Source organism: Schistocerca cancellata, chromosome 4 (assembly GCF_023864275.1).
Source record: "Schistocerca cancellata isolate TAMUIC-IGC-003103 chromosome 4, iqSchCanc2.1, whole genome shotgun sequence".
Taxonomy (NCBI): Eukaryota; Metazoa; Arthropoda; class Insecta; order Orthoptera; family Acrididae; genus Schistocerca; species Schistocerca cancellata.
In genome coordinates this window covers 34,399,572-34,421,213 of record NC_064629.1, presented here as the reverse complement: position 1 = coordinate 34,421,213, position 21,642 = coordinate 34,399,572, and positions in this window count along the sequence as shown.

The window sequence follows — 21,642 nt, the reverse complement described above, 5'->3', positions numbered from 1 at the left end:
TAATGGGACCATTTTGCGTTTTGATTATTTTGCGAAATGCTTTGACATTATAGTTTTATCTTTGCACTTGCAAGAGGAATGGAACCTTATTATTCCATATGGGAAATGTCACACATTATCTTCTGTTATGGTCTGGCTAATAGAAGCAACTGTTGAATCCGTTTACTGTTTGCAAAAATATATCCAGAACGCACGGTACCATGTGCACCATTATTCGGCCGTATTTTCCAGCAATTAATTGACTCTGGCACCGTAGCTGCAACAACGGTGGATCGTGGCAGACCTCGCACCATTCCTCCTCCTGTTGTGGAGGAGAGGGTATTGCAGAGATCCTGGAAGTAGTGTACGTAGAATTACAGCGTATATCGGCGTTAGTCATCCTCTAGTTTGGACGATCCTGCATGAATAACTGCTATACCCATATCACATACTGTGTATCCAAGTCCTTCAGCCACAAGATCAGCCGGCCACAAAGCAACTCTGCCTATGGCTTTTGCAAAGATGTGGTGAAGATCTGCTTTTCACAACGAAGATACTGTTCGCAGACGAGGCTAGTTACACGCGAGATGTGATAATCTAATTTTGTAACCAACTTGTTGAGGCTGAGGCTAATACAGATGGAACTGATGAAACAAGAGATCAGAGCCGATTTTGAGTTAATGTATGGGGAGTAATTATTAGCGATAGACTAATATGATCTTATATACTGTGAAACAGGTTGTTGACTGGTGCGAGATGTCGTTAGCTCCTGTCAAGTGACTTGCCTGTCCTGCTAGAGCAGTTACGATTCCAACAATGGCTGCAGATGTCCTAAGAGGGCAGCTCGTTTTGTACTATCGCGGAACAGGGGAGAGAGCGCCACGGATATGATGCATTAATTGGGGTGGCAATCATTTAAATAAATGCGTTTTCCGTTGCGGAAGGATCTTCTCACGAAATTTCAATCACCAAATTTCTCCTCAGAGTGCGAAAATATTTTGTTGGCACCCACCTACACACGGAGGAATGATGATAATAATAAAATTAGAGAAACCAGAGCTCGCACAGAACGATTTAAGTATTTGTTTTTCCCGCGTGCTGTTCGTGAATGGAACGGTAGAGAAACAGCTTGAAGATGTTTCTAGAATGAAATTTTCACTCTACAGTGGAGTGTGCGTTGATACAAAACTTCCTGTCAGACTAAAACTGTGTGCCGGGCCGAGAATCGAACTCGGGACCTTTGCCTTTCGCAGGCAAGTGCTCTGGCCAACTGAGCTACCCAAGCACGACTCACGCCCCGTCCTCACAGCTTTAATTCCGTCAGTACCTCGTCTCCTACCTTCCAAACTTCACAGAAGCTCTCCTGCGAACCTTGCAGAACTAGCACTCCTGGAAGAAAGGAGCACTTGCCCGCGAAAGGCAAAGGTCCCGAGTTCGAGTCTCGGCCCGGCACACAGTTTTAATCTGCCAGGAAGTTTTGCTTGAAGATGGTTTAGCGAACATTGTGCGAGGCACTTAACTGTGAATTGGAGCGTAATCATGTAGATGTAAATACAGACGTAGCCGCATGATGGATGATCAGCCCATTTTCTACGAAATGTTCGGAAATGCCTCACACACACACATTTAATGGGCAATGAATTGGTCGGGGAAGGCCAGTACATGGGCCAGATTGTTCCCCCAATCTCAATACCTTGAAGTTTTGGATGTCGGGACACTTGAAATCTTTGGTGTATTCAAGCCTCATTGATGATGCAAAAACACTTCAGGAAAGCGTCATCGATGCATGACGGTGTACCCGTGATTAACCTGGAATTTTTTCAGAGAGTGCGTGATTTCCTAACACGTCGGACAGCAACATACCTTACTATGAATGGGCACCACATTGAACAGCTTGTGTAGCAATGACTCACAAGTGTAGGTCATATGTAACAACAAGTAGATTACATTATAAGCTCTGCTGTTTCACAGTAACAGAATAATGTGTTCTCATTTATTTACTGCATTCTGTATGTCGTTCGTCATAGCAAAGTGTTTGTTATAGAAAACGAAGACGAACAAGTGCTCATAGATCTTAAGGTATGGTTTTTAGAGGCTCATGCTACCACGAGAACAGATGAGGGGACGCCAGCGCCACCCAAAATAGGCTCACATTCTGAAGATGACTAACTTTAAGTCGAAACCGGTCATAACAAATAAATATCATTGTGATCTACACTATTATTTTAACCAAAATAAACGAACTGTTGTTTTGTACAGGGCAGCTGCAGCGTTCAAAATGCGTGACACAAACGCATAGTATTGATGAAGATATAAATGTATTACTCCAGTTGTAGACAGGTAAAAAGCCGTACGCATCTTGACATAAACAAAACTATATAAAATTGGCTGGTTGCTGTGTTTCTTGAAGTAATTTAATCCACAGCCACCATTATCACGGATAAAATAATGTTTAGAATTCCATTCAGGAACTGTATGTTGACATCTCTCGGTTAATTCGCTCGGATATATTTCTCTGTCGTCGTTGATATCAGGGAATAATATACAATGCTGACATTTTTTCCCGTAACCTCCTCTGTAATTCGTGTAGTCACTCCGTTATCGTTCAGAAACCTATGGCATTTCGCAGTTGATGACATACCTTAAAAGTGGGCTGTTTAGGTTTTTATGTTGGTAACCCCACGTAGTGATCTGTATGAAAATCGCTGACTGCGGTGTGTACAGTCTGGGGCTGGTTGAACTCATTGTTGGAATATTCGCTAGTGTAGTGTTGTGCAGTTGGAGGTGAGCCGCCAGCAGTGGTGGATGTGGGGAAAGAGATGCCAGAGTTTTGAGTGGATGATCTGGACGTGTACCCGTCAGAAAAAGGAAATTTCTCTAATTGGATGTCACAAAATAATATATATATGACTTTTGAACGCTATTGAGGTAAATACATTGTTGGTTCTCTATCGAAATATTTGATTTGCTAACTATGCCTATCAGTAGTTAGTGCCTTCAGTAGTTCGAATCTTTTTATTTAGCTGGCAGTATTGGCGCTCGCTGTATTGCAGTAGTTCGAGTACGAAGATTTTTGTGAGGTAAGCGATTCATGAAAGGTGTAGGTTATTGTTAGTCAGGGCCATTCTTTTGTAGGAATTATTTAAAGTCAGATTGCGTTGCGCTATAAATATTGAGTGTCAGTTTAGTGAAGATCAGAGTAAGTAAAGAGAGAAATATCTGAGTACGTTCATTTTTGCTCAGCTGTTTCTGTATCAAATAACGTAGAAGTTTACCAGCAGAGTCATTCTTAATTTTTCTAAGGGACGTTTCAACCTTCGCTCGTGTTTCAACAACATATCAAGTTACGTAGCTTATCTATAATAATCTGAAAACTCGAAAAATGTCACAGTGTGTAGAGTTGCAACCTTATCCGTTTTGTTCTGTTAAATAAACGCCGAAGTATGCATCGAGGGCAGGTCTGCTTTGTGTGCGCGTTTGTTGAATTCTTTTTGGTCTGCTTCGTCAAGACAGTGTCCGAGCAACATCCGAATCGAAGTTGACTGCCCTTTTCAGTTTTCAGCCAACGGGCTATTTTTGGTTTATTTCTTCTTTCAGGAAACAGAAATATTACTCTTGGCTGCTGTCTGCTGAGCCTGCAGACCGTCCGCGTCGGGGAATGTCGCCAACATAAGTATACACGTTGCTGCTGGCAGCCTCTCCGGGAAATGAGTCGAAATAAACTCTTTCTCGGAGCCTCACTAATACCGAAACAAATGATATTCTTCACAATTGTCTTTGCCTACTGTTGACGTGGAGAAATCCAATCTGCGCGAATATGATATCACGGCCACAGGGATAGAAAATGTCCGAGGAAATAACTTCCTTTCTCTAACCAACGAATATTATAAAATAGTTCAAATGGCTCTGAGCCTTATGCGACTTAACTTCTGAGGTCATCAGTCACCTAGAACTTAGAACTAATTAAACCTAGCCGACCTAAGGACATCACACATATCCATGCCCGAGGCAGGATTCGAACCTGCGACCGTAGCGATCGCTCGGTTCCAGACTGTAGTGCCTAGAACCCCACGGCCACTCCGGCCGGCCAACTAATATTTTATACCTGTGTATTAGTTTCATAGTGACTGTTACCCACAATGTGTTCACTCATTTCGAGTAGTTGTTACCCTTCCTGTAAACAGTTTGATGTCGTTGTTAGATGGCAATAATAAATTGGGCCGATATTTTTGCCCGTAACCTTCTCTATAGTTCATCTAGTTACCCCGTTATCGTCCAGAAACCTATGGCACTTCGTAGCTATTAATAAAGGACACATAACCGCTTCTGATTCAGTGGGACGCACTCAGTTACATGCAAATTTTTTGTCTTAGCCATCGAGAAGTTCTAGGTGATCTTGTAATGACTCATATAGAATTCTTTTCATAGAAACTTGGGTATAACTCGAGGGTTGTCTCCAATTTCTGTACTCGTTCCTGTCATGCTATTCCTGTTAGCCTTGTTAGTACTTCATTTTCTGCACACTGTCCCTTATGACATACATGCCTTTTATGACCAATGTTTGGCATGTAATCTCATCAGCGACTGTAGCGTTTTCTCTCTGTATTCTGTCTGTTCTTCTGTCATCTACAAGTATCGACGTACAAGCTGTAAATACTATACAGTCTGTTTTTGTTCGGGAACGCCTTAACTTTATCCAGTCCAGTTTTCCATTGTAATCCTGTCAAGCACCTTCACGAATCCTGATTACTTTTTAGAGGACGAATTTAAGTAGTAATAATGAAATTTCGTACATCTGGGTGACACCTGTTTCATTTGGGTCTGTCAGTGTGCCCTCGTATTTCATTTCTGACATTATTTTAATGATAGGTTCTTAACAGTATTATCTTCAATTCAAAATTCCTCTACCATTTTAATTTTATTGTCCTGTCCATCGAATCACAGGGCTTCACGAAATTTCATGTTAGGATTTATTGGGAGACAACACATCATTACTTAGCTTGTTCAAATCCAAAATAAAGTATGTGTTTCGAGCTCACACATCTGTGTATGTCATGGTTCAAAAATGGTTCAAATTGCTCTGAGCACTATGGGACTTAACATCTGAGGTTATCAGTCCCCTAGAACTTAGAACTACTTAAACCTAACTAACCTAAGGACATCACACACATCCCGAGGCAGGATTAGAACCTGCGACTGTAGCGGTTGCGCGGTTCCAGACTGAAGCGCCTCCTAGAACCGCTCGGCCACAAAGGCCGGCGCCATGGTTCCATGTACACACTTTTTATTGCCAATTAGTATTAATTAATTAATGACGTGTGACGAGGGCCTCCCGTCGGGTAGACCGTTCGCCTGGTGCAAGTCTTCCGATTTGACGCCACTTCGGCGACTTGCGCGTCGATGGGGATGAAATAATGATGATGATTGGGACACAACACCCAGTCCCTGGGCGAAGAAACCCTCCGACTCAGCCAGGAAGCGAACCCGGGCCCATTGGATTGACATTCTGTCGCACTGACCACTCAGCTACCGGGGCGGACTTGCCAATTAGTAACTGTACATGAAATTATTACTGCAAATGAGAACATACAATAGTTTTTCTCGGAGGGCCTAATAAAAGTTAATTTTTTTCTGTGGTAGGTGGCACTGCCATTCTTCCTGTGTCTCTCTGGCCTCACTTACAACGCTACTGAACACACAGGAGTGAATTCAATTAGCCATGTCGAGTACAACTTGCGTGATATACATTGTTCAGGCCGTAACAGAATAAGGGGATGAATAGTCGACGCTCAGTAGTGACCAACACACAGTCACGATCAACGACAGAATTCAAACATTAAGCTTTGTAGCACGAGCCGGCCGCAGTGGCCGTGGGGTTCTAGGCGCTACAGTCTGGAGCCGAGCGACCGCTACGGTCGCAGGTTCGAATCCGGCCTCGGGCATGGATGTGTGTGATGTCCTTAGGTTAGTTAAGTTTAATTAGCTCTTAGTTCTAGGCGACTGATGACCTCAGAAGTTAAGTCGCATAGTGCTCAGAGCCATTTGAACCTTTGTAGCACGGAATTACAACAGTCGTTTGGTACCACATGCCATGGAATGCTAGCCTCGGGACAAGCTATAACTGAAGTTGTTTGCTATATGATGATGATGAAGTCCCATACTCTGAGGAGCGTAGGCGACGATGCGGGAGACCCGCACCGCCTACTAGGCAAGGTCCTAGCGGAGGTGGTTTGCCATTGCCTTCCTTCGGCCGTAATGGGGATGAATGATGATGATGAAGACGACACAACAACACCCAGTCATCCCTGACCCCGCAGGGAATCGAACCCATGACCCCGTACGCGGGTAGCGAGAACGCTATCCCAAAACTACGAGCTGCGGACTGTTTGCTGTAAGCAGTTATAAAATGAATCCGTCGAACTATTATAAACTATCTACGACGAACTGTATTTTTTACTATATGAAAACGTCCATCTATACGATACGCCTGTATTAACTGTTGGCGATCTTCAGATGTAAATATTTGGCATATCCATTGCACAACTCAAATTATGCTTCAAGTAACATATGTTTCTCTCAAATTCGGAAAAATATCTGAACGAAAAGGCTTATGTTGTAGACGATGAGGTCCAGTTTGGTGTGACAAAGTGTTAGAGAGCTAGTGATCACTGCCACGTACATAGAATAAAAAACCTCGTGCCTAGAAACACAAACATAAGAACATCTACGGTGATTATGTGGGAAAGTAACTAAGCGCACATTCTAAATATACATAAGTCGATAAGAAACTGAGGTCGTGTAGAATGACATTATCTTTAGTTTCTCGATAACCATAACACGTCGCTCCTCCTTTCTAACCTTTAATGTGATGCAGATATGACCCTTGGGTGATATACAGATGTTTTTGGTGTGTGTGTGACATCTCCTCGACGGAAAAAAGCTCAAATGAGCTAATGAAAAGTAAAAAAAAATGCTAATTTACTTTTTTTGACAGTAGTGGTCTCGTGAATTTCTCCAGGACAAACTGTCAACCAAGTTTTGTACGAAGATGTCCTTGATGTCCTTGAAAAGCTTAGGAAAAGGGTGAATCTAGTGAGACCGGACATTGCAGACAAGTGGATGCTCCCCATCCCCCCCCCCCCCCACTATTCACCTTATCTGAGTCTTTGTGACTTTTTTCTTTTCCCAAGATTGAAAAATCTCTTACAAGGACGACATTTTGGGACTCTGGTGAAAATTCGAAAGAATGTGACCGACATGTTAAAGACCCTACCAGTTGAAGCCTTCAAGACTGAGAACGACGACTCCGCCAAATGTAGCTGCCCAACGGAATTACTTTGAAGAGTACAATATTTTGGTTTATAAAAAAAAAAGTCAGCCTCATTACTTTTCTAACACGCTTCGTACACTGCTCGGCGGTACTTACCTGGTAAGTCGCCATCGAGAAAACTGGATTGTGCGCTAGCTCTGCTGGTGTTGCTGGTGTGCGCCATGCGGTCGGCGCGTGGATGGCTAGATATCGGTGCACGTAGCGTCGGCTCGTCCCCGAGTGGTGGTGCGGCGCTTGCTCCCTCTGGCTCGGTGGTGAAGTGAAGTACTCGCGATGTGGCGAGACTCCGCGGTTCCTCTGTTTGGAGCGACTCAAATGGTTCAAATGGCTCTGAGCACTATGGGACTTAACATCTGAGGTCATCAGTCCCCTAGAACTTAGAACTACTTAAACCTAACTAACCTAAGGACATCACACACATCCGTGCCCGAGGCAGGATTCGAACCTGCGACCGTAGCGGTCGCGCGGATCCAGACTGTAGCGCCTAGAACCACTCGGCCACCCCGGCTGGCTGAAAGATGGGTTTGGGGTGTTTTTTGGTTCGTGTTGTCGAATACTTCTTTGAGTGCGAAAATTATTACTGGATTTCCTTCAATTATGACTTTTTGTAGTAGATAGTTTTCTTCAATTATTAGTTTTTGTGGAGGCCTGTTTGTAAACAGTAACAAATAAAGTTATTTAGTGCAGACCTTCACAGTGAAGATAATGGGCAAACCAGCAAAACTAGAGTAAGTGAAACATATTGCAAATACGCACACGCGTGCGCGCGCGCGCACACACACACAGACACACTCACACACATATACACAATCTTCGACATTACATTTACATGTACATAGATATTCCGCAAGTCACCATACGGTGCGTGGCAGAAGGTACCCTGTACCAGTAATAGTCGTTTCCTTTCCTGTTCCACTCCGAAATAGAGTGAGGGAAAAACGCCTGTCTGTATGCCTCTCTATGAGCCCTAATTTCTCGAATCTTATCTTCGTGGTCCATACGTGTATTGTATGTTGGCGGCAGTAGAGTCGTTAGACAGTCAACTTCAAATGACGGTTCTCTAAATTTTCGCAATAGCGTTTTTCGAAAAGAACGCCACCCTCCCTGCAGAGATCCCCATTTGTGTTCCCGTAGTATCTTTGTAAGACCTACGTGTTGTTTCAACCTACTAGTAACAAATCTAGTAGCCCACCTCTGAATTGCGTCGACGTCTTCCTTCAATCCGACCTGGCACGGATCCCAAACACTAGAACAGTACTCAAGAGTAGGTCGCACCAGCGTCCTATATGCGGTCTCCTTTACAGTTGAACCACACTTTCCTAAAATTCTCCCAATAAACCGACGTCGACCACTCCCCTTCCCTACCACTTTCCAAGGTTACGCCCAGACATTCATTCGACTATCTCAAGCAGAACACTAGTAACAATGTAACAACGTTACAGGTCTGGTCTTCCTACTCAGCCGCATTAACTTGCATGTTTCCACATTTAGAGACAGGAGCCATTCATCCAAACAACTAGAAATTTTGTCTAAGTCATCTTGCGTTTTTCTGCAATCACTGTCCTATCACACTTCCCTGAGGCACTCCTGATAATACCGTTGTCTCTGACGAACATTCGCCGATGAGGACAACATAGTGGGTCCTGTTACTTCAGAAGTCTTCGAGCCACTCACATATCTGTGAATTTATTCCGAGCATTTTCTTTAATAGCCAGCAACGAGGCACCGTGTCAAATGCTTTCCAGAAATCTAGAAATACGGAATCTGCCTGTTGTCCTTCATCCACAGTTCGCAGTACATCATGTGGGAAAAGGGCAAGTTAACGTTAGCCATAACCATAACATGCCCAGTCGTATATTTTCGAAGTAAATAACTGTTCTACGTCAAGTTCTGTGTGGTCCCAACACCGATCCCTGGGGCACCCCCCCCCCCTTTTCACCGTGTCCCTCTCAGACGCCACATCACAGCCATTCTCAACACTGTGAGTAATGGCCTCCTTTTGCTGTCTGTTGTTAAGTAAGAGCTGAACCAATTGCGAATTACTCCCCGTATTCCATAATGGTCCAACTTCTGCAGCAATATTTTGTGGTCAACACAATCAAACGCCTTAGTTAAATCAAAAAATATGCCTAGCGTTCGAAACCATTTGTTTAATCCATCCAGTGCCTCACACAGGAAAGAGAATATAACATTTTCAGTTGTTAAACCACTTATAAAGCCAAACTGTACATCTGATAGCAAATTATTTGATATAAAATGGTGAATTATCTTTACATACACATCCTGTTCAGTAACTTTAGCAAACACTGATGGCATAGAAATCGATCTACAATTGTCTCCATTATCCCTTTCTCCCTTTTTATAAAGAGGCTTTACTACTGAGTACTTTAATCGTTCAGGAAACTGACTATTCTTAAAGGAAAAATTACAAATATTGGTAAGTACAGGGCTAACATGTGAAGCACAGTACTGTAATATTCTGCTAGGCACTCCATCATATCCATGAGAGTCCTTGGTCTTCAGTGATGTAATTATTGACTCAATCTCCCTCTTGTCAGAATCACACAGGGGTATTTGAGACATCAATCTCGGGAAGGAATTTTCCAAGAGAGTTTTATGATTTCTGTAGAAATTAAGTTTTTATTTAATTCACCGGTAATGCTGAGAAAATGATTGTTAAATACTTACAGCGTTCTAGAACGGAAACATAATGAAAGCAGCAAGTTTGAGCAGGAGCAGAGCAAGACTGTCTCTCCTGAATAAAAACACCAAACAGCCGCCTTGTTTTCATTCTAATTGACGTCTCATTTGTGTTTTGGACTCCGTCTCGCTTATATCTAGATAGAAAAGCTCATACAAAAGGTAAAACTGAATTCTGTGTTACGCTGAACGTATTTTATTAATATGTTGTGTCCGCTTCCAATACGAAATTAAGTTTGTAAATGCTGTAGCGTATATCGCGTTTCTAAAACACGTTTAGCAACGCACAATGAAGCGTATAAATAGGACTAAAAGAGTTTATCCACAAAGCTTTTACAGCCTGCAACCTAATTTATTACGCATATTTCAGCTGCAAATGCATATAGCGTCACCATGATAACAAAGTCGATTTCATTCACGAAACAGTTCATGTTTCAGGCATTTTATACTTTTTAAAATAAATTTCTTGGATGTTACAAGTTATATGCAACATTTACATATATCGTCTCAAAATTATGCCCAAAAGTTGATGATAATTAATTGTAAATTACCATGATCGCTTAGAATATATAAGTCTTACTTTGTCGCAAATGTTTATTTTTAAGGCATTTGTAACTCTCTTAAATTAACTATCACGGTCTTCTGTTATGGAAAAGATAACGACATAAGAGACTTTTCGGAGACAAAGGCGCCGACTTTTGAAAATCTTGGAGCACGCTCATCATGTTACACTTTAAAAGTCATGATTACCCCGCATATAATTATAAAACTAAACTAAATTCCGCCCAAACAGGCCATGAAGGCCCAATGGTACCGACCGGCCGCCGTGTCATCCTCAACCCACAGGCGTCACTGGATGCAGGTATGGAGACGCATGTGGTCAGCACACCGCTCTCCCGGCCGTACGTCAGTATACGATTCCGGAGCCACTTCTTCTCAGTCAAGTTTGCCTCACAATGACTGAGTGCGACCTGCATGCCAACAGCGCTTGGCAGCTCTGATGGTTACCCATCCACGCGCTATCCCAGCCCGACAGCGTTTAACTTCGATGATCTGATGGTGTGGGTTCCTGTAGTCCTAGTTCATGAACCACGGGCAACGTATGAGTGGCCAAGTAAGTGGTCCCGACAGTCGGGATACCAGTACCTTTGGAATAAGGCTGGGCATCTCGGACATATTCTGAGTCGTGGTCACCTTTGTGCTCATACGGCAAAGACTACCAAATCCACCGGTTAGTCCCTCAGCCGTTAGGGGTAAAACCCAATGGGACTCGGGGCAAGTAAGGCTAGCAACCTGCTTCCCTGGTACTTTAAATATGATGCTGGCAACAATCAGAGCAAAATGCCTCGGACCTTTGGAGGTGACGGAGTCCCACCTCTAACTGACAAACCAGGGACTCCTAAGATACGACTTGGAAAACAAATGGTACTGAGATGGGCAGCTATTAATATCAATGGGGGCTACTCTGGGAAGAAGGTAGAGCTGGCAGAGGCTGCAAGTAAGATGGGGCTGGACGTTTTAGCTGTTAGTGACATTTGGGTAAGGGGTGAGAAAGAAGAGGAAGTGGGAGAATACAAGGTCTACCTGTCAGGAGTCAAAGCAGGAATAGCACAATGGGGTGTAGGGCTTTACATCAGGAAAGAAATGGAACCCAGCGTAGTTGCAATAAGGTATGTAAACGAACGACTGATGTGGATAGATTTGACAGTGTCTAGCAAGAAAATTAGGATTGTGTCAGTATATTTGCATTGTGAAGGGACAGATCAAGATAAGATGGATAGTTTTTATGAGGCACTCAGTGATGTAGTTGTTAGAGTAAAGGACAAGGACAGTGTTCTGTTCATGGGTGATTTTAACGCCAGGATTGGAAATCGAACAGAAGGGTATGAAAAGGTTATGGGTAACTTTGGAGAGGATATGGAGGCCAACAGGAACGGGAAACAACTCTTGGATTTCTGTGCCAGTATGGGCTTAGTAATCACAAACTCCTTTTTTAAACATAAGAACATTCACCGGTATACTTGGGAAGGCAGGGGAACCAGATCTGTCATTGACTATATAATAACAGATCAGGAATTCAGGAAGGCTGTGAGGGACACACGGGTATTCAGGGGATTCTTTGATGACACTGATCATTATTTAATCTGCAGTGAAATTGGGATTGTGAGGCCGAAAGTGCAGGAGGTCAGGTCCATATGTAGGAGGATAAGAGTGGAGAAACTTCAGGATAAGGAAATCAGGCACAAGTACATAACAGCGATCTCAGAAAGGTACCAGTTAGTTGAATGTAGTCAATTACAGTCATTGGAAAAGGAATGGACAAGGTACAGGGACGCAGTACTAGAAGTGGCTAAGGAATGTCTTGGAACAGTAGTGTGTAAAAGTAGGATGAAGCAAACAGCTTGGTGGAATGATACAGTCAAGGCAGCCTGTAAAAGGAAAAAGAAGGCGTATCAAAAATGGCTACATACCAGAACCCAGGTAGACAGAGAAAGTTATGTTGAAGAAAGAAACAAAGCCAAACAGGTAATTGCAGCATCCAAGAAGAAATCGTGGGAAGACTTTGGAAACAGGTTGGAGACTATGGGTCAAGCTGCTGGAAAACCATTCTGGAGTGTAATTAGCAGTCTTCGAAAGGGAGGTAAGAAGGAAATGACAAGTATTTTGGACAGGTCAGGAAAACTGCTGGTGAATCCTGTGGATGCCTTGGGCAGATGGAGGGAATATTTTGAAGAGTTGCCCAATGTAGGTGAAAATGCGATCAGTAATGTTTCAGATTTCGAGGTAGAATGGGATAGGAATGATGGTGGAAATAGGATCACATTTGAGGAAGTGGAAAAAATGGTCAATAGATCGCAGTGCAATAAAGCGGCTGGGGTGGATGAAATTAAGTCGGAACTCGTCAAATACAGTGGAATGTCAGGTCTTAAATGGCTACACAGGATAATTGAAATGGCCTGGGAGTCGGGACAGGTTCCATCAGACTGGACAAAAGCAGTAATCACACCAATCTTTAAACATGGAAACAGAAAAGATTGTAACAACTACAGAGGTATCTCTTTAATCAGCGTTGTGGGTAAAATCTTCTCAGGTATTGTTGAAAGGAAAGTGCGAGTATTAGTTGAGGACCAATTGGATGAAAATCAGTGTGGGTTTAGGCCTCTTAGAGGTTGTCAGGACCAGATCTTTAGCTTACGGCAAATAATGGAGAAGTGTTATGAATGGAACAGGGAATTGTATCTATAGATCTAGAAAAGGCATATGACCGGGTTCCTACGAGGAAGTTATTGTCTGTTCTACAAGATTATGGAATAGCAGGCAAACTTTTGCAAGCAATTAAAGGTCTTTACATGGATAGTCAGGCAGCAGTTAGAGTTGACGGTAAATTGAGTTCATGGTTCAGAGTAGTTTCAGGGGTAAGACAAGGCTGCAACCTGTCTCCACTGTTGTTCATATTATTTATGGATCATATGTTGAAAACAATAGACTGGCTGGGTGAGATTAAGATATGTGAACACAAAATAAGCAGTCTTGCATATGCGGATGACTTAGTTGTGATGGCAGATTCGATTGAAAGTTTGCAAAGTAATATTTCAGAGCTAGATCAGAAATGTAAGGACTATGGTATGAAGATTAGCATCTCCAAAACGAAAGTAATGTCAGTGGGAAAGAAATATAAACGGATTGAGTGCCAAATAGGAGGAACAAAGTTAGAACAGGTGGACGGTTTCAAGTACTTAGGATGCATATTCTCACAGGATGGCAACATAGTGAAAGAACTGGAAGCGAGGTGTAGCAAAGCTAATGCAGTGAGCGCTCAGCTCTGATCTACTCTCTTCTGCAAGAAGGAAGTCAGTACCAAGACTAAGTTATCTGTGCACCGTTCAATCTTTCGACCAACTTTGTTGTATGGGAGCGAAAGCTGGGTGGACTCAGGTTACCTTATCAACAAGGTTGAGGTTACGGATATGAAAGTAGCTAGGATGATTGCAGGTACTAGTAGATGGGAACAATGGCAGAAGGGTGTCCACAATGAGGAAATCAAAGAAAAACTGGGAATGAACTCTATAGATGTAGCAGTCAGGGCGAACAGGCTTAGATGGTGGGGTCATGTTACACGCATGGGAGAAGCAAGGTTACCCAAGAGACTCATGGATTCAGCAGTAGAGGGTAGGAGGAGTCGGGGCAGACCGAGGAGAAGGTACCTGGATTCGGTTAAGAATGATTTTGAAGTAATAGGTTTAACATCAGAAGAGGCACCAATGTTAGCACTGAATAGGGGATCAAGGAGGAACTGTATAAGGGGGACTATGCTCCAGACTGAACGCTGAAAGGCATAATCAGTCTTAAATGATGATGATGATGATGATGATGATGATCTGACGGGAACCGGCGTTACCTCTGTGGCAAGGCTGTTGGCCCTATATACACTCCTGGAAATTGAAATAAGAACACCGTGAATTCATTGTCCCAGAAAGGGGAAACTTTATTGACACATTCCTGGGGTCAGATACATCACATGATCACACTGACAGAACCACAGGCACATAGACACAGGCAACAGAGCATGCACAATGTCGGCACTAGTACAGTGTATATCCACCTTTCGCAGCAACGCAGGCTGCTATTCTCCCATGGAGACGATCGTAGAGATGCTGGATGTAGTCCTGTGGAACGGCTTGCCATGCCATTTCCACCTGGCGCCTCAGTTGGACCAGCGTTCGTGCTGGACGTGCAGACCGCGTGAGACGACGCTTCATCCAGTCCCAAACATGCTCAATGGGGGACAGATCCGGAGATCTTGCTGGCCAGGGTAGTTGACTTACACCTTCTAGAGCACGTTGGGTGGCACGGGATACATGCGGACGTGCATTGTCCTGTTGGAACAGCAAGTTCCCTTGCCGGTCTAGGAATGGTAGAACGATGGGTTCGATGACGGTTTGGATGTACCGTGCACTATTCAGTGTCCCCTCGACGATCACCAGTGGTGTACGGCCAGTGTAGGAGATCGCTCCCCACACCATGATGCCGGGTGTTGGCCCTGTGTGCCTCGGTCGTATGCAGTCCTGATTGTGGCGCTCACCTGCACGGCGCCAAACACGCATACGACCATCATTGGCACCAAGGCAGAAGCGACTCTCATCGCTGAAGACGACACGTCTCCATTCGTCCCTCCATTCACGCCTGTCGCGACACCACTGGAGGCGGGCTGCACGATGTTGGGGCGTGAGCGGAAGACGGCCTAACGGTGTGCGGGACCGTAGCCCAGCTTCATGGAGACGGTTGCGAATGGTCCTCGCCGATATCCCAGGACCAACAGTGTCCCTAATTTGCTGGGAAGTGGCGGTGCGGTCCCCTACGGCACTGCGTAGGATCCTACGGTCTTGGCGTGCATCCGTGCGTCGCTGCGGTCCGGTCCCAGGTCGACGGGCACGTGCACCTTCCGCCGACCACTGGCGACAACATCGATGTACTGTGGAGACCTCACGCCCCACGTGTTGAACAATTCGGCGGTACGTCCACCCGGCCTCCCGCATGCCCACTATACGCCCTCGCCCAAAGTCCGTCAACTGCACATACGGTTCACGTCCACGCTGTCGCGGCATGCTACCAGTGTTAAAGACTGCGATGGAGCTCCGTATGCCACGGCAAACTGGCTGACACTGACGGCGGCGGTGCACAAATGCTGCGCAGCTAGCGCCATTCGACGGCCAACACAGCGGTTCCTGGTGTGTCCGCTGTGCCGTGCGTGTGATCATTGCTTGTACAGCCCTCTCGCAGTGTCCGTAGCAAGTATGGTGGGTCTGACACACCGGTGTCAATGTGTTCTTTTTTCCATTTCCAGGAGTGTAGTTATAGTGAATGTAAATGGTACAAAAGTAACTTAATATACATGATCTCTCACATAAATAGGGAGAGACTGGAACGTGCACCTCCTGACAATTGTTTTGCTGGTGCATCCGTTGATTAGAGGTCTCAGGTTCAGTTCCCTTGCGAGATCGGAATGGATGTTAAATAATGCTATATGATTGAACTGGTCTCGGTTTATGGTGGCTCTGGTGTAAATTTTCAGTTTTCGAAGTGCAGGACACGAACGTTCTGGAGTACACGTGGATGCAGGTATCGTTAAAAGAAGCTGGATGTTCTGGTATCATGTTCTGCACAGCAACACACTTGTCATCCTCTGCCCTACTCAAGTATTGCACCAATCTTTCGAAACTATCAAGTGTAACATTATGTTGTTTTACCACATCCAACACGGTATCTCTAAAAATAGACAGTCTTACACAGTCGAAATCGTAACCGTAAATAGAAGTAACGTAACTACTGTCTTCTTTGCCTAATAAAACTGTTCTGTTTTGACAAGGTGTGGCATTGTTTCGGGCTGAAATTTGCTTTTAAAGCTACTTACTGTTTGATCCTCTATCTCAAAAAATAAAATTCGCAACTTTTCTTGACTATCTGATGAATTATGCTAGTCACCACCTCCTATTTTTAATGCCAGTTTTCTAGGATGTGAAACGGTGGAGAGACGTAATTGCAGTGCATCACACTTTTCTTTAGCATGTTGCCAAAGTGATAAAAAGGTATCTGTAGTTCTGGCTCCTTCTACTGAAGGTAATACAACATCTACAGAATTACGAGCAAGGCGGAAATTTAATGAAACTTTTTGAAGTACTGCGTTAAGTTTCCCTGTTCTTTGGAATACAAGAATTAGCATCTTGATATGAAACAGAGTTTCCAATTTTTGCACACATTTTAGAGATCATTTAGCTTTTGCACCAGCATCGTTTCTCTCATCTTACGTATTATTAAGAAATTGCAAAAGAATTTCATAGTTATTATCTGTGCACAACAAAGACACATCACGCATGCGCCATCTCGTTGGATAGAACGGTCTTAAACCTTGACCTACTTCGGTGTCATAAGAACCTGAAAGCAATTCTTTAAGATTTCCGAATTTTCCTAGCCTCTTGTGTGAACCACGAATAAATGAAATCAAATCTTTGTGGATTGACAGATTATCTCTTAATACTAGTGTTATTAAATGAGTCTTGAACAACTTAATTTAGGGAATGAGACCAGCAGTGAATGTAAATAGCTCTACGTTCAGTTTCTTTTATCCGTCACTGTAATCCTTCCAGACAGTCGCTAACGTTTGTTGCGCCGTCATAGCATTGCCCACGGCTGTTGTTCACAGAAATATAATATCTTAATAATACATCCTTCATAGATTTAAACAGGACATCTGAGTCAGTTAATGGGAGCTCATAAAAACGACAAAACAACTTACGAAAAGCAAAATTTTGGCCAACAGTACGAAAAAAAACAGACATCTGCTTTCTAATTGATATATCGGATGTCTCGTCCAACATTATTGCGTATAAATTATATTCTTTTATATGTTGAATCAAAGTTTTCTGAAGAGACATGCTTATCAATGTTATAATTTCATTAATTATGTTATTAGACATCCACATGTTACTAGTCTGATTAAGCCATAGTTTCAGTTCGGGTACACCCTCGGAACGTAATTTCAGAAGATTGACAAAATTAGAAGATTCATCAACATGATTACATAAGGCCAATCTTTGGCAAACCAGTAGCGGTCTGTACTTCTTTTGCTTTCGAGTGACTAACTGATAACAGAATATTTATTCCTTTTTTCATAGAATTATTTGTACTAACTGAACACATGTGCAAATTACTTTTTTCGTGAGATTTGAATCGTTTTAGAGCAATGGACCAGTTCTTAAAGCCGTACTTAACGAATGCATTATAGGAATCTTTGTTCGCAGGAACAGGTTTTGGAGGCAATCTCTTGTTTTCACACATAGACCTAAACAAAAAACAATAAGTTCTGTCATCTTTTTCGTCATACTGAATCCATGTATATATTTTTCCCAATGTTATTGAAACGTCCTACCCCTGTGACTGCTACTTTCAATACCGGTATCATTTTTCTTCGAATTACCAGAAATAATAACGGGTATTTCATTGTCTCAAGCTGCCAGAGACGGATCACTTTTACTGCAACACGCTGTCGATTCGAAATCACCATCACGATTATCATTCGAAGTCCTTTTGCATTTCATTATATACTTACCCATTTTAACCATTTTGACGTGCAAGACATGACGACATAATTCCAAGCTCAGGTGACACAGGTCAAACAGAACACAAACTAATGTTTAGCGGTCTACACGTTCTGACTCCTGGATTCTTCGATGTTCGTTCAGTTGTTGCAGCCTGGAAATTCAAATTCAGTGTAAGTTACACTATATCCAACATGATTACACAAGGAAATATCTCTCGCTGGCTGTTGCGTTCCGTGATTGTTGCAGAGCTGCCAATTAAAGCTCAAAGAACTTCGACAAATTGTTATAAGTACTGCTCATTTGCTTAATGTTTTAGCTAGGAGGGATGGGGCATTCTTCCCAGCAGGTATGTCGGATCACTGGTAACATATGTGGTTGTATCAGAAGGTTATTACTTCGTAGTGTAAACGTTTTCATCGTATCATACATAACCGGCTTCATTTCTAGTTATTTAAGCCTGCGGCAGGCGCGCTGAAGATAATTACGCCAGCGCTCAGTGCCGCCTAACATCAAATACCATTTAACTGATTTTTTTTTAGTTTTCTCGTAGAATTTATAGATGGGGTTTTCAGCTACAAGTAAGATCGTTATAACCTCAGATTTCAGTGCTGTTATAGGTCATTATTAAAGCAAGTCTTACAAAAGTATATAGTGAAGAGAAACGGAAATACTGTATAGTCATAATTAAGAACAAAACATCAAATTAAGAAAAAAATGTCGTGAACACATACCAACGATCACACACTTCGTCCCTCTGGAGAAGCTCTGCAGTCATTACAAGTATTACATTCCTTGCAAACAAGTCTTTTGCATCTGTTGCAAGTACATTAATTTTGTTATTTTTTTATCGACACAAAGATGACACCTCTCATGCCTTCTAACAACCTCTTCGTTACTTACGGGGATGCATCGACAAGGTGACAGAAATCCTTGGATGTCCCTTGGTAAAATACAGAGTTGAGCCCTTTTTTTCAACTGGCTCTCCATTAGAGCCAAGGCCAGGTTTGTGAGGTACGTTCTTCTTCTGAACCTTTCATCTGGATTATTTTCGAACAACAGCACTTGGGAATTAATTTAAGAAGTATCCAGATACCGGAAAAAGAAGGCCAAGGGCTATCTACTCCTCGTGCTCTTAGTGGAGTAGGATGTACATGTGCGATCAACAGTATCTGCGTCGCCTATGGTTGCATTGTACTCCAGATTTACAATAGACTTTCTTGTAGCAGTGTTTATTTCGTCAGTTTCGCGCGTTGACGACAGGAAAAGCACAATCTTGTTTCATTTCGTTTGGCACGAAACAAGACAAAAGTCAAAAAGAAATCCGAAAAGACGGTTTCCAGTTTCTCGTGGCCTGTTTGGCAAAAATTCCGTGGGGATTTCCTTCTTGTTCTTTTCCAGTGTCCCTATAAAGATTGGCTCATTTTCTAAAAGATACTGTCCTAAAGGATAACTACTATAATAGTCGTCCGTAGTTACATTCCTGTGAGTATCCTTGATTGGTTCAACTAATCTCTTCACAATACCCCTAGGCTGATTAGATGCAAGATATGGTCCAGGATTCTGTCTGCCGCAATATACTTCGAAGTTAAAGGTGTAAAATGTCTTGCTATCGCATAGTGCGTACAACTTCAAACCGTACCTGGCAGGTTTACTGGCCATGTATTGCACAAAACCACAACGTCCACAAAAACGAACAACCATTTCGTCTATGGGTGTGAACTCCCCTGGGCTGTACTTGTTTCTGCAGTTGTTCAAACATGTACAGTGGAGATCGCGGATGGCAGCAGTTTTGTGAATTGCAAGTCGCTCTTTTCCCTTTGAAGTATCACCAAACCTCAGTCACTGGAGCAAGGACAGCAAGCGCCTGTAGCTAAATGCTGCCCTGAGAATAATCATTCCTGTGCCATTTGATGCCCACAGCTCTAATACGTTTGTGCGTCCTCCTTTTTGCACAGCAATGAGAAACAGTGCTCCTATTATTTCAGAAGCAGAAGTATTTCTGCAGCCTCTGTCTCTCGCATAATTCACAGATGATCTTCGTAATTTATATGTCTATGGTGTTCGCAACGACACAATCAATTATCTCAGGATCAAAAAATTTGAGAAAACTATCAATTTCAGTTTTAGTTCCTGTAGCACTGCGTTTCGGGCCAGGTAGGACATTGATTATATCCCTACGTTTTGTTTTACCCGGCACCACTAACGGATTATTTATTCATAAAGTTTCCGGGTCCTTACCAATATAACAATGGTACTCATCACTTGGTAATTCAATCACTTCATTCCCGCCATCGTACGATTTTTCAGATTCACTGGGATAATCTGCAGCCTCGAGTATTTCTGCTTCATCATCGCTGTCAACGAAATCGGCATAATCCTCTTCGTCAGATGATTCCACAAGAAGGCGCTCAATTTCGGCTGGCGTCAATCCTTTTCTTTGTGCGAACCTTCAAGACAATAGGAAAACTATAATACTAAGGTTCAGCAACTAAAGAATAATTCACTCGGAGTGTTTTTGTACCATATAGCTTCTGCTCTTCAAGACATTCAGCAGAGATTACGCCACATTTACTTTCATCACGAGGCGCGTGCCGCCTCACTGTAGTTGTGCACTTCGCAGATCAGTCACGGCTATTATGAAGGATCTTATAATGCGACAATAGTGAAACTTGTCGCCTGAAAATGTCATCGAAACATACCTAGCACCACTGTTGTGCGCTTGGCGCCCTAACTTAATTATTGAAAGAAATCTGAATTGGCGGTATTGTATGCCACCACGCGCCCGCGGCAGGGTTAATACAATAACAATAATTAAAGGTTTCCGTCTTCAGTTTACATTATTGGCTTAACAACCGACAGTCCCTTAATATTCGGACTTTTTTAGAAAACGGTCACTTCACTTACATGCCAACGTGGATTTTAATTCCTGCGAATCCAATTTGCCGTTTGTTTTAAGACAACCTTTTTACAGCAGTGTATTACAAAAGGAAGTCGGCCATGAATGCAATGAGTGAGTCGATTTTAATTACAGTCAGAAGCAAACCTGTATTATTGCTGGTTGCGTACCAATAACGTGAAGAAAAAGTAATACTACAATTTTCAATGAGGTATGCCGTGCGTACCTACTCAAATATTTGGGTTTGCTTGAGCGACCGATAGAGCATACCCGTAGTCGGCGCCTAAGTTCGGAGAGTTGTCTGACGTAAACGGAAATTCAGCAGCGTGAGATGATCTACCAGCACGAGGATGGAAACCTGCAGTTAAATGGTTCAAATGGTCGCGCGGTTCCAGACTGTAGCGCCTAGAACCGCTCGGCCACGGCGGCCGGCACCTGCAGTCAATCACTCATAAAAGAAAAACGTTAAGTTATGAATCACTAATCCTGGAATTGCCGAGAGTGTGTTTTCTAACTTCTTGGATTCGAAATGTTTGGTTCAGTCTCTTACATACATCATATGTAGCGCTCAATAATTTCTTTGTTTTCACTGAAGTAATTGGAGAACTGCATCAAACGAAAAACGTAAACTAACACTG